This window comes from Tachysurus vachellii, chromosome 9 (genome assembly GCF_030014155.1).
Source record: "Tachysurus vachellii isolate PV-2020 chromosome 9, HZAU_Pvac_v1, whole genome shotgun sequence".
Classification (NCBI taxonomy): domain Eukaryota; kingdom Metazoa; phylum Chordata; class Actinopteri; order Siluriformes; family Bagridae; genus Tachysurus; species Tachysurus vachellii.
This window is the reverse complement of record NC_083468.1, coordinates 24594164-24604163: the sequence shown is the minus strand read 5'-3', so window position 1 is coordinate 24604163 and position 10000 is coordinate 24594164.

Genomic DNA, 10000 nt, shown 5'->3' with positions numbered 1-10000 from the left:
ATCCTCCACTATAGCTTAGACACATACACTCAGACCACATGGCATTACAACCACATTAGTTGGAAGAGTAGAGTGCAAACTAATGCATGGGATCAGGAGTCTCACAATAGTAAACATCTGGCTGAAAGCCTGTAAACAAATGTTGTGGTTCGCCAAAGCTCTTCACGCTCTTCAGCCATGTGGTCCGCTTCAGCTTCACTAACAAAGTAGAAATTAATCAGATCTGTTTATCAACAAAATCAGAGGCACGCCTTTCGTTGGCGAAAATCCCTGAAGTAATATCTTAACCATCTCTGAAGATGAAAAACATTTCCAGATGTTTTCTTTGCGTGTGTTTTCGTCTGAACAAAGATGTTATCATGAATGTGGAGTTGAGCTCAAGGATCTTGTTAAAAAACCAACATCTAACATGGATCACTGTGTAAATATTCACTGTGAATAAACAGAATCTCTTTCCTGGACAGTACATTCACCTGATCACTTAATACACTTGTTTCAGCATCGTTCCTTTAGCGTATTTTAAATGGTTCACTCTCTAAACCTCGTTTTTATCAGGTTTATTTCCGGCATAACATATACTCGTTTGTCATTTCCACACTTCCTGTTTACCAGATTGTTTGCCCTTGCATGTACACATTCGTTACCTTTGGGAAATTTTTGTTTGGGAAGTTTCACAAAAAGAAAATATGCTCTAAAAGGTGCAACAATAATCTTACATACAAATTTAGCCAATTTATCATTATTTATTTATTTATTTATTTATTTATTTATTTTTTTTTTTTATTATTTGGAGATGGAAGTAGTAACCTTTATTTTGCCAGGATAAAATTTCATGAGATTAAATCTCTTTTCCCAGAGTGACTTTACAATTTAAAGATACAACAACTATAAATGGGGCATGTTGGCTTAGTGGCTTAGTGGTTAGCACGTTCGCCTCACACCTCCAGGGTTGGGGATTCGATTCCCGCCTCCGCCTTGTGTGTGTGGAGTTTGCATGTTCTCCCCGTGCCTCGGGGGTTTCCTCCGGGTACTCCGGTTTCCTCCACCGGTCCAAAGACATGCATGGTAGGTTGATTGGCATCTCTGGAAAAATTGTCCATACAGTAGTGTGTGATTGCGTGAGTGCATGAGAGTGTGTGTGTGCCCTGTGATGGGTTGGCACTCCGTCCAGGGTGTATCCTGCCTTGATGCCCGATGACGCCTGAGACGCCTGAGGCTCCCCGTGACCCGAGGTAGTTCGGATAAGCGGTAGAAAATGAGTGAGTGAGTGAATGAATGTATCTACAGGACATGACTGTAATTTTTTCCTATCAACCCACTTACACTAATTAGACTATTAATTAGAGTGAGTGAGTGAATGAACAACTATAAATTAAAATGACTTAAACATACATACATAGTGGTAACTGTTTCATCTTGAGGAGGCATTAAAATTAAAAACCTGTTTAGTTTAAGGAACAAAAACTCAAATTTTTACACTAAATATAGATAATAATAAGAAGTAACAAGCCACATATTGATTTATGAATTAAACAATACAAGTGTGAGTGCTGACAAGTCCAGCGGTGGTAATTCAGCCTCAGCATGAGTTTGATCATCACAATCAGAAGCAAAACTCAAGGCATTGTGAAAAAGCATGTCTAATTTTTTGTAGTCTAAATATTGTAACACTGAATGCATATAGAACACATCACTATAATCAAATATGGGCAAAAATGTTGTAGGAGGAAAACAGAAGACTCACATAAAAATAAAAATAAACAAAAATAAACAGCACTTTATTAATACGCTCCTATATTTTATTCTATCATACTGCTACTGCAAAGAATGATGATGATGAATTGGGGCATGGAAGCCTTTATTATCACCACATACAGTATCTCACAGAAGTGAATACACCTCTCACATTTTTGTAAATATTTTATTATATCTTTTCATGTGACAACTCTGAAGAAATGACACTTTTACTACAATGTAAAGTATTGATTGTAAAGCTTTTATAACAGTGTACATTTTCTGTCCCCTCAAAATAACCAAATTGTCCCAAAAAATATCCAAATTGGGGCCAAAGCGTCAATATTTTGTTTGGCCACCATTATTTTCCAGCACTGCCTTAACCCTCTTGTGCATGGAGTTCACCAGAGCATCACAGGTTGCCACTGGAGTCCTCTTTCATTCCTGTATGATGACATCACAGGGCTGGTGGATGTTAGAGACCTTGCGCTCCTTCACCTTCCATTCGAGGATGTCCCAAAGATGCTCAATAGGGTTTAGGTCTGGAGATATGCTTGGCCAGTTCATATCAGGTTCTTTAGCAAGGCACTGGTCATCTTGAAGGTGTGTTTGGGTCGTTATCATGTCGGAATACTGCCCTGCGGCCCAGTGTCCGAAGAGAGGGGATCATGCTCTGTTTCAGTATGTCACAGTATATGTTGGCATTCATGGTTCCCTCAATGAACTGTAGCTCCCCACCCCACACTCTCACCACCATGCTTGACTGTAGGCAAGACACACTTGTTTTTGTACTCCTCACCAGGTTGACGCCAAACACGCTGTACACCATCTGAACCAAATATCTTTATCTTGGTATCATCAGACCACAGGACATGGTTACTCTTTGCGGGCTTCCTTGTGCATCATCTTAAGAAGAGGCTTCCTTCTGGGACGACAGCCATGCAGACCAATTTGATGCAGTGTTCAGCGTATGGTTTGAGCACTGACACACTGACCTCCCACCCCTTTCAACCTCTGCAGCAATGCTGGCAGCATTCATACAGCAACACAACCTCTGGATATGATGCTGACCTCGTGCAATCAACTTCTTTGGTCGACAATGTCGAGACCTGTTCTGAGTAGAACCTGTCCTGTTAAACCTTATAAACCTTATAGCCTACGCCATCATTATGTAGAGCAACAATTCTTTATTTTAGATCCTCAGAGAGTTCTTTGCCATGAGATGGATGGCATGTTGAATGTCCAGTGACCAGTATGAGAGAATGACAGCGATAACACCAAATTTAACACACCTGCTCCCCATTCACGCCTCGTAACACTAACGAGTCACATGACACCATGGAGAAAAAATGGCTAATTGGGACCAATTTGGACATTTTCACTTAGAGGTGTACTCACTTTTATGGCCAGCGGTTTAGACATTAATGGCTGTGTGTTGAGTTATTTTGAGGGGACAGCAAATGTACACTGTTATACAAGCTGAACACTCACTACTTTACATTGTACAGTAGTGTCATTCCTTCAGTGTTGTCACATGAAAAGTTATGATAAAATATTTACAATTCTTTCCTTCACATATCCCAACTGAGGAACCTGGGGTCAGAGCACAAAGGCAGTTATGATACAGCACCCCTGGAGCAGCGAGGGTTATGGGCCTTACTCAAGGGCCCAACAATGGCAGCTTGGCAGTGCTGGGGCTTAAACCCCAATCAACAACCCAGAGCCTTAAACACTTGAGCCAGCCCTGAATAAGCTGTCATGTACAGATCCACCTTTATTTTCCTGTTCGTTTGTCCTATTCCAGTGTGACAGGTATTGGAATGTAGTTATGTGTGCACTGGGGCATTATTGCCAATAGCCCCTGCACTGATTGAATCACATTATTCCCAGATAATCAGATCAAAGCTATTCAGATCTAAAATCAGGTCAAGTCCTGATGAAGACAATTACAAGACAGATACAGAGCTGAGCTCACAGAAGATCCTCACTATAACACTATGACAAGAAAAATGCATATAAATAATTCACAGGCTTTTTTATCTAATGCTCATAGTGCCCCGGTTTCCTTTCTAAAAAAAGGTTCTAATAAAGCTGAGCACAGTTGTATTCACCGAGCACCAACTGGAGCTCATTCATCTTTTCAATCATCCCTTTATAGTGAGTTATGGAGCGTCTGTTAGTTTAGGAAAGCAGTTCACAATTCAACTGAAAAGATTTTACTCCATGTTTGGTCAATCAAACATTAGAAACGTGCTACACTGGAAGAATGTGCAATAAAAACTTGAACCACCTCTTTTTAATAACCTCAGTGACTTCCTGCTTGAAAATACAGCTCTCATAGACAAGTTATTACACTCATCAAGCACTTTATTAGGAACATCTAACCTTTACACCTACTCATTCATCAGTTATCTAATCATCCATGTATACAGTCATGCAGATGTAGATTAAGAGCTTCAGGTAATGTTCATATCAAACATTAGATCGGAGGAACGAATGTGATTTCAGTGACTCGGTTGTTGATGCCAGACTGGTTGGTTTGAGTATTTCAGAAATAGTTCATTTGGGATATTCACACACAACATAATCTAGAGTGGTGAGAATAATAAAAAATGTCAAGCGAGCTCAATAGGAGATCAGAAGCCTGTTCAAGCCAACAGAAATCATACGGTTACTCATATAATCACTCTATACAACTGCGATACGCAGAAAAACATCTCAGAATACACAAAACACATAAACTCTGGTGGAGGTGGATGAGCAATGTGGAGACAACGATGTGGAGACAATCAGGTTCCACTTCTGGCAGGAATCTGAAGCTTTAGTGGACAAGAACTCACCTAACCTCGGTTGTTTTTTTATTTTTTTTTGTCCAGTTTGGATGATTTTGGGAAGGTACTTAGCTACTGTTTAGCACCTCTTTTAACACTATATACTGTTTTATCGTTTAATTTCAATGAAGCTAACATCCTGCTTATTATCTTAAGATACCTAGCCAAAATAATAACATATTAGAACTTTACCTGCTGCTGAGAATCTAGTGCACTTCGAGATAGGATTTTGGAACATGTTGCCTTGCTGTGATTAAAAAAAAAACGCTTCACAATGCAATTCATTATCGCAGTCTTATTCAAGCTAAAACAGCTAATAAGTTCCACATCGACTACAATGTCCTTACTCATACTCACTCATTTTCTACCGCTTATCCGAACTACCTCGGGTCACGGGGAGCCTGTGCCTATCTCAGGTGTCATCGGGCATCAAGGCAGGATACACCCTGGACGGAGTGCCAACCCATCACAGGGCACACACACACACTCTCATTCACTCATGCAATCACACGCTACGGACAATTTTCCAGAGATGCAAATCAACCTACCATGCATGTCTTTGGACCGGGGGAGGAAACCGGAGTACCTGGAGGAAACCCCCGAGGCACGGGGAGAACATGCAAACTCCACACACACAAGACGGAGGTGGGAATCGAACCCCCAACCCTGGAGGTGTGAGGCGAACGTGCTAACCACTAAGCCATCGTGCCCCGACTACAATGTCCTGATTATGACTTTTAAAGCTCTGGTGTATCTTACTGATCTCATGATATGGTATAACTGATCATGATTACCAGTCAATCAGTGCTGAGAGACCAAAGATCAAAGGTATAAATTTTCCGCTTTGGGAATGATATTCTGGATATGACTATAATGAGGTAAACTATCTATTAGATTCCACAATCTGATATGCTAGGAAAATAGTTTTCCTGATCATTTTTTGTGCTCTCCAAACATAAAATGCTGTTTGTGCTTCCAACCTTTGACTGTAGGGAATTAGCTAGCTTATCTATACCAGCGCTTTATTAGCCAGGAAGATTTCTCAATATTTATCTTGACTCTGATGACGACGAAGCGTCTCAAAAGTTGAACCACGTTTAATAAGATTTCAAGGTAAAGAATGTCACTTTCTGCATTGACTCGAATTCCTGCTAATGTTCTGTAAATGCGCATTGTGTTGGAGTTGAGCATTAAACTGAGAATAACACACTGAGAAGAAAGTGTGAAACCCACCAGAATTTATTTCCCTAATCTAATACTGTAGACACAAAGCCTGAAGAATGAAGCAAGACCTTCTGGAGTATCATCTGGAGTCAGGTGTGTTAAAGCGAAACATTCTGGATCTGTGATCTGTATTGGCATCACGGCTAAGTATAATGTGTTACACCACCATCTGTTCATGAACATTTGGTAGAGTCTACGTCCAAATGCTAACACGTTCATGAGGGTGCGTTGTTTTATAGTTCTCATCAACAGTATATACTGGGAATGGACAGTATTTATATTTATATTATTGTAATCTGTCTTTGAGGCTCATGGATAGAATTTGGAAATTTGTTCTTTATTTATTTTTGGATTTCCATCATGAAGCTGACATTCAAGCATTCTCAAGTCTATTTTATATAAATGCAACACAGAAAACAGACCGGGGTTTTTCCATGACACTAGAATATTATTTTGTATGTTATGAGCAGATTATTTTATTTTGTATATCGATCTTTAAGAAGAGCTTTATCCTGGTTTTGGATCCAGAGTCTCTCCTGGGAACACCGGAATACACCCTGGTTGGGACACACGTAATTACACACATATTCACCCCAGGGGCAATTTTATCGTATGCTGTTTCATAAAAACACACACAAAAAAAATTATTGTCAAAGTAACTTGTGATATCAAACCCATTACTGCTCTCTGAGACACCCTGAGTGCTAAAATCTAAAATTTGAAGGTGTTTATCATCAACCACTAAAATTCAGTGTAAATTTATCATCAGAGCAAAAAACACACGCCTCACAAAAGAGACAAAAGACAAAAGAGTCCTGACTCATTTGAAAATCATTTGACTCATTTGAAAATGTCTCATATGTCCAGTTCAAACACCATTGTAGTGGTAAAAAGGTTGAAAGTTCTCCATTGTCTTGGTTACTTCTAAGTTAAAAACAAAGGTTATCTTCAAGTTGAGTTCAAACCATCTTGAAATGTCTTACAGCGTAAGTAACCCACCTATTTTTGGAGAAACCCATCAGTCACTGATAGAACATGTGAAACTCAGGAACTGTGTGGCATCACTGTGATTAATCTAATGTGCACGACACAAAAACAGCTAACAAGTGGATAAGAAAATCAGCCTGTAGGAGTGGTGTAAAAATAGCTCCCTAATAATTCTACAGGAAATCTGCAGATCTGGCAAACGCAACACATGGCTGACTCTTCAGCGAGGGAAAAGAGACAAAACAGCATGTGGGTTGACTCTATTTTATCCAGCATGTTAAAAGAAATGTTTAATGAGAGTGTCCAATGTTTTACATGATCAGTAATATCACATTTTATGCTAGAACTTAATACTATTAAAGCTACATGCTAGCGGATGAATCTGCTAAGATCTTGGGTATTGTATGTTATAAACAAAGACAAAAGGAGGAAAAATATAGCATCAGATTAACATTTGTGGTGGTGGAACACTTTAAAACAACCAGAGATTGATTTAATAAAGCCCGGTGTTAGCATGGTGTCAGGGCTGTCGAGTGTCACACATTGAGAGACTAGAGAGGGTATTTTCGATGGTCAGTTTGAACAAAAGCTCAACACGAAACAGCTTGTCTCTGGACGGGACATTGTCCTCAATCAGGACACTAAAAATGGCTGGACTTGAGCCGAACTGTTTTAAATGGGGGGTTGGAGATGTCATGCTTGCCTGTCTTCAAAACTTGAGAGCCCTGTCGTGTGATCTGACGATGAATTAGCATTAGCATTAATTATCATTATCACTCTAACATTAGCCATATTGACTCCACTAACACTCCTGATCCTGTGTTGGTCTTACAAAAGCGTATTTAGTTTTGTTTCATAAAGTAAAATACTATAACTTTTAAGCATTTTATTCGTAAAATACATTCATTTTAAAGGCTGTTAACGTTTGATTTGATCTGGATCATTCAGTCACTTTATCTGTTGATGACTTTCTGGTTGTGTTAGTAAAACAAAACTTGTTGCTTTATATTCATGAAGCTGGAGGATGAGACGTACCTGTACAACAAAGTCATACCTGAGGACTGTTATCACAGAGCTGAGAGGGAAAGGAAGATGAGTCTCGTCCAGGAGATAATGGAAAAGACTGCATTAAGATACTCATAATAATTGTGTGCATTAAGACTCACTAGCCAGAATTCCACAGTGGAGAAATGCTGACAGGAAGTGCCCTAATGCATTCCCACATGGCCTCAGCGATCGATTCTCAGCTCATCTCCTACAGCTATGGACAAAAGTATTACAGTGTGAAATCTCTGCCGCTGAAAGAATGTGAAGATTTTCAGGATTTCAGGAGTGAAGATTTTTATTTGTCACATACACAGTTATATACAGCATACATCCTGGAGGAAGAAACTAAATATGAGAAAAATTATGTTACTATAGTAACACCACAGAATGTGCAGACACTACAGGATGGATCTGAGTGATGTATTGGATGTGCAGGTGAGTTAACTGGAGTCACAGTAAAAGTGCAGTGTCTAGAATGACAATAGAGTAAATTAAAATTGATTCACTCCTAAAGGATCAGTATGATGTTCATATTGAGGAGTCTGAGGGCCCGAGGAATGAAGATCCCCTTGAGACGCTCCGTTATACAGTAGCTATCAGTCTACGCTGGGGTAAAAATGAGGCACAAAGTCTATGCTTTGTGCCTGGAGTCTTTCAAAGGGCAAGTGGTAGTTTAGTGGATAAGGTGTTGGACTACTGATCAGAAGGTTGTGAGTTTGAATCCCAAGGATGCCGAGCTGCCACTCCTGGGGCCCCTGATAAAGCCCCTTAACTCTCAATTGCTCAGCTGTGTAAATGAGATAAATGTCATGTATCAACCAAATGCCATAAATGTAAATGATTCCTCAGCTGATTATATAAAACCCTCTTAATAATATACATCTGTTCGATGTAGTAACATCTGTGCAATAAGACAAACAGTTACAAATCAATATTAAAAATGGTTTGCTGCTATTTGAAATGTAGTCATAACCTGCTAAATACATAAACACAAACACACACACACAGACACACACAGCATCACTGTTTGCTCAAACAGAATGACTCAGCTTATATAAATAAATCCTCTTTTTGCTTTAGCATCCACCTCCACCAGCTTCAACCCTGCAGATTAAGGAAAACGGTTATGAGCTTAATCATCTAGATGTTTTACAGCACATAATAAGATGTAGCAAGTATCAGGATATTGTGGTATATAACCTTCTCATACCTTCTTTACATCTTTGCCTTGTCCTTATGTTACAGCAAGGTCACATTTCCCGTGATTTTGTTTTCTTAAAACTTTTTCTCCCTTTTTCTTGACAAAATGATCGGTGGCTTAGGATCCTGAATAGAGATGACATAAAATCCAGACTGAATTTCACATTTACATATTTGGCAGACACATTTATACCAAAGTGACTTGTCCAAAGTGAGACAGATTTCTTTCTGGGGCTAAAAGTGCTGAAGATTAAAGATTAATCTATAGGTTGCTCTGAGGAAGATGTTACTTTGGACCCCTGATATCATAACTCACTGAAAATTGACAACAAAAAAAAACAAAATACACAGATTATACTGTAGCATCAAATATCTTAGCATTTAGACATCCGTTTCAATACCCTGAAGACATTTGGGTTGGCTCAGGCTCCAACAAAAAGAAATGAAGTGTGAGCTCAAAGATCATCAAAGACTCTTCTTACTATCTGTCTTTACCCCTGGACACTGAACACTGAGGGCTTTGGTGCTCCACTGTGCATCACTTTTCCTTGCTCTATTTTGCTTGAAGCCTGACCTGCACAAAGGCATCCCCTGTTTATCTTGATGCCTACCTGCTTAAGGTCTCACCTGTCCAGCTCAAGGCCATCACCGAAGCCCCTTATGACTCACTCAAAGCCTGTGCCAAGGTTCTCCTGTGCAGTCCAAGGTCCACCACCCGTAATCAACACTGAATGCAGTGCAAGTGCCCCTGTGGATCTACCTGGCCACTCGTTGGACCCTCCTGACTTCACACCATCACACCACCTGTGGCCAGGGCCATAGATGTCACAGCTCCATCTCCTTTTCCAATGAAGTGGACATTCCACTTCCTGTTTCACCTGAAGCTTGCTCTCATCTCGCCACCATGAAGCCTGTACAGAGGTCCTATACGAGTCCTCTTTTTTGTCCTGCTCGAGGTCTCTACCAAGTCCTCGTCT